The 4,917-nt window shown below is 34.6% G+C and overlaps 1 long non-coding RNA gene across 1 annotated transcript; it reads left to right on the top strand.

The window, feature by feature from the left end:
• The first annotated feature begins 448 nt into the window (after positions 1–448).
• LOC104096253 (uncharacterized) lies at positions 449–3,779 on the top strand. Its single transcript, XR_686284.4, has 2 exons — positions 449–1,185; positions 2,527–3,779. It is a non-coding gene; the product is annotated as an uncharacterized lncRNA (long non-coding RNA).
• The last annotated feature ends 1,138 nt before the right edge of the window (positions 3,780–4,917 follow it).

Genomic DNA, 4,917 nt, shown 5'->3' with positions numbered 1-4,917 from the left:
GGGTTAAAAAACCAAAAATACAGTTCCAAATACCTAATTAAACACAAATGGCTATTTTTTTTAAATTGTTATTAAATTGTTTTAGCCCAAACGGACCTGATCAAGTCCACACAACCCCGTCTACTACACCTTGGCAATCCAGGCCACCCTCCCTAAGCCAATCAAGCTCCACAACGTCACCCGTCCCAATTTACTCACAAAACAAACACAGCCCATCTAGCTCGTTGATTCATATCGTCAACAGACCATGAATTATCGTGTTATTCCATTTATTTTTAAAAGCTCGTCTCATTTTATCTCTGCCATTGGATCACAAGAATCTAACGGCCATCGATTTTTCCCCATAAATTATTTTAAAACTCCTAACTCTCAAAATATCAGAGTCGTTGATCAAATAATCCAATGGCTCCCGTTCCATCTCTTATTTTAATCCCTAGAGATGACTAACTCCAACACCAAACCCTAATTCATTTCCCTTGCTGACCCAGCCGCCACCTTTCCTTTTCCTCTCTCTATTCTCTCTAATCCCTGACCCGTCAACCCCATAAACCTTGCACCAAATCATGAAAGGTTGTAAATAATGACCCCAAATCATCCCTTGTGCCCTCTCACTCTGAGAATCTTGCTAATATCTCCCTATTTTATCATATGAATTTGAAATCTCAAGTTTTCTGACTTACACTTAAAGATAAAACTTCAAGTCTTCAAGATCTTCTGGTGCTCCAACAAAATCAGAGAATGCATGGGCATCTCATTATGTTTATTCGAAATCAGAGGTCAAATGCAATTACCTCTAGATTTCCGGACTTTGTCCGATGGTCTTTCTTGCCTGCAATGGTTGTCTTCCACTCAAGTAAAACTCCTATGATTTTCCCTTCTAATCTTTGGATTTTCACTGACTTTGCTCGCATCATCAATCTTTTTGTCGCTCTCCACTATCGATTTGAATTTCTTTTTGAACTCTAAGGCTTCAATGGACACTATAAATAGAGCCTTCAATTCTCTCACCTAACACGACCTACCACCTAATACAGCATAGAAAATAAAATAGAATTAAAAAGCCCTAAACTTCTCACTGATTTTCTTTTCTTTCTCCGGTTCTGAGTTCATACACTGTCTGGACTTGAGTTTTTGTTTCCTAACGGCTAAATAAAAGGCTTTGCTTGATTTGCTGCTCTGCAAAAGGTCGGTGTACACTGACCCTCCCTTTCACTTAAATTATGTTTCTTTATTTAGTGATTTTGATGTATTCTCTTGGGTCATAATACATGTTTGGTAATTTTTGGATTGCCTATTATATTCTCTGTCGTTCTTATTAACATAAATGGTTATCCTCATGGTAATCATGTGTTTCTAGTTAACATGTGACTTAATTGGATAACACCTGCTATAATGAAATTGTAAAATTTTTTGTTGAACTTTTGTTACTACTTTAAAAGACTTCTGATGTTCTTTTAACCTTGCCACCATGCTAACTTGACTAAACCGTGATCTCAGACCCATATGATGTTTTGCTAGGAACTTATGTTTGCTAATTCTGTATTGCACTAGTTGTAGGGTTTAATTATGTTATACTATTATTGATCCATGCCATGCTTAACCTGTATACCTTGAACGATATTTATTATGTACACTTAAGGATCCAATGTGAGTTTATTATTGTAGTCTGAACTCACTAGTTTAGTTGTCAGGCTATCTGCTTTTCAACTATGTCATGTCATCTTGTGAGTCTTGAAAAACATCACTGCGCAATGAGCTTGCGTTTCTTTTGTTAGGTCTTGCATTTATGTATATGCCTAGCTATACTTATGAGCATTCTTATCTGAAGGATTAATGTCTAAGCCACTATACTTTTATTTATTCATAGAAGAGTAAGTTGAACCTTACGAGTTTTGACAGCTTAACAAAATGAAGAATTTGAGGAGAGAAGCTACTGTTGGAACTCATAGGCTCTAACAAATTCTTAATGTATGTTTCCCCAGTTAAAATGAATATTATTCTATGTTAATTGATTACCTCTATTCGTATAGGGTTAGTTATGATTCTGGATGTTTTGATTAAGAATTTAAGGAACTAGTGATCCTACTACTATGTTTGTATCATACTAAGATTGACCTTCTTGCCTACATGTGTATCACTCCCTAAACTGACCATACCAAGTTAAACTTTATCATGTTTGGGTTGATGCATTCACCTGTATAACTGGACTAGTAATCTTACTATTAGTACCTTGCTTACTTCATGTGAAATCTCCATTGTTCTAAACTCTTATACTGAATTTGTTGGCTTGACCCTATGCTCCATCATGTTGTAGTTTTACACTCCTTAGGGATATATTTGTATGAGCTTGATTGTCTGCACTTGGACTGCTATGCTAATTCTGTTATCAAACACTCTCTGCTTATCTTTCATACTCATGCCTATGTACTTCATTGCCCTATCACATAATGAAGATTGTATAAGTCAACTATAATTCATTTATGGATTTGAGATAATCTTCTGATCATATTTGTTTTTCTTGAGTAGGATGTTATGCCTTGACTCTTACTGAACCCGGCGAGAATGTGATATCATGAATGATTTATGGAGAAAGTGATCGCCTATTAGAGTTGAAATCAATTTGCTAATTTACATAATCATGTTGATGCTCTCTAAAGATCCTATATAAAATTGTTAATTCATACACCTATTAGAATCCAAGACTTCCATGTGTTTAAACCCCTGATCAACTTAAGCCTGGAACTGTTAAGCATGAGGACCCTCTGTAAATTTGAACTATGTACCTATTCTATTTCATAAGTTGTTTGACTCAATAGTCTGACCTTTCGAAATGATCTGCCACTAATCGTTTCCCTTAATTATACGTGTTATCATTTTCTTTGGATGTTCTTCTGTATATAGGTGGTTCTTAACAATGAACTACACACTGGTGTTTAAGTTGTGATTTCTTTAGTATTGTCTGTTATTACATCTTCAAAATAACATTCAACATAGTTTCTCTTGGAAGTACAGATGCCTAAGCATGTGTATGATTGTTACAGTTGTACTAAAATTTGCATTGAATGCCTCATTGGCTTTTAAACCTATAGGGAAGAGTAAGTGTGAGTGGATAGGGGTATTTACGAGTGAGATTTAGTTTGTAGTTGAGATACTCTCCTTGACACATGCACTGCTCGGGGTCATTGAGACCCTTGTGAAATTTGAAGTGTCAGGGGCTCAAAGAGTGTCTTGGATATAAATGTAATCTCATCTTAAGCCCTTAATCATTGACAGTTACTAATCTCTTTAGGGTTAGTGTTTAATGAAGAAAAAGGCTTCACTATAACTTTCTTTACTCTGCCCGATCATACACAAGCTTATTTACATTTTTAACAACAAATATTTGTTATAGTCTCATTTGGACCTTATGTTTGATCTTATCTTCCTTTCAACATTTTGTTGGGTTTTTGTCACTAATTTCTTCCTTTTTCTCTTGAACATATAACTGAACTGGGCCTGCTGAGGTTTCAAGAATTCAGGCCCAAGTTCCAGCCTTTGAGTTTGATGTCATGGGAGCCGTTGCTGCTTGTATGTTGTTTGCTGGGCCTAACCTTCTTCAGACCCAAATTATTGAGTCCAATTCCCTTTCCTTCCTCATTAGAAGAATTAAATCTGTTATCTTTTCTTTACATGAGTATAATACAAACAAAATTGATTGAATGTTTTATTTTTCCTCAAACCTTCAAGGAACCTAGACAAGCCAAGATCTATAGGTAATAAAAGAAATCACTATTACATTACGATTAGTTATAATATTTTGGCGCTTTGGTCATTATTCTTCATTACATAAGATTTCACTTTTCATTATACTAACCATTTTAATGAAGTTCTTTGAAGTTCAAAACAGATTTTGAAAAGAAATGTAATTCTTCTTCTAAAGCCGGAATTGAAAAAGAAGATTTCAAAGTCAGCTCTTTCTATAAATAAAAATCAACTCGATTGGAATCAAACCTATTAAACCTTTCAATGTTTTTTCTTGAAACATGTTGCGTCAAATTGAAACAAATTTCCAAAGGTATATTTAAGGCCCATTTCTAACAGTCTTTATTCTACTAGACCTTTTTACAAGTAACCATGTTGTAAAGTGTTCAAACATAGCCACATCTTACACCTTTGCAAAATCATTTAGATGTAAATATTTTAAAAGGCTTTTACAAATTAAACCTATCTCCTCTTTATACAGTACATATATTATTTCCTTTCAAAATGATAAGTATTTAAACATGACATAGGTAAGACATACACTTTAAGCTCTAACTAAGAAAAATATAGAGATCTAATTCCTTAAACCTAGTCTAAGTCATATGGAGCAACCTCAGGTAGATATTAGGGGGTGCCTAATACCTTCCCCTTAAAAGAACAAGAACCCTTACCCAATTCTCATCGGTTAGTAGATTAATAGGATAATGATCTTAATAATTAAATAGGTACCCTAGTATACCTTTAAATATTAGGTGGTGACTCTCTTTTATCGTCAACAGGGAAACCACTAGTTGAATGTTGTTTTGACTCGCGCAAAATAGTGTGCAACAACATGGCGACTCTGCTAGCAACTACACATAGGTTTTGACCTTATCAGACTTAGACTATACTTGGAATATAAGACTATTTATATACTACTTTAACTATGTTTAATTTGCAACTATGTTCTTACCTGTCTTACTTGCTCATTATGTACTTATCTGCTTACTTTAAATGTTATTATTAACATCCCTCTATCTGTTACCGCTTTATATATACTTTCTTCACACTCTTTTCTATCGAGTCTTGGCCGTACACTATCATACATAATGGCACGCGAGGGTTTTCTTTTACAACCCTCCTAACCTTCTTTTAAAATTCTTTAGTTCCAGAGAATGGCTTTTTCAGGACAAGTGA

The sequence above is a fragment of the Nicotiana tomentosiformis genome, chromosome 11 (genome assembly GCF_000390325.3).
Source record: "Nicotiana tomentosiformis chromosome 11, ASM39032v3, whole genome shotgun sequence".
Taxonomy (NCBI): Eukaryota; Viridiplantae; Streptophyta; class Magnoliopsida; order Solanales; family Solanaceae; genus Nicotiana; species Nicotiana tomentosiformis.
This window is presented reverse-complemented; position numbering and strand designations above follow the sequence as displayed.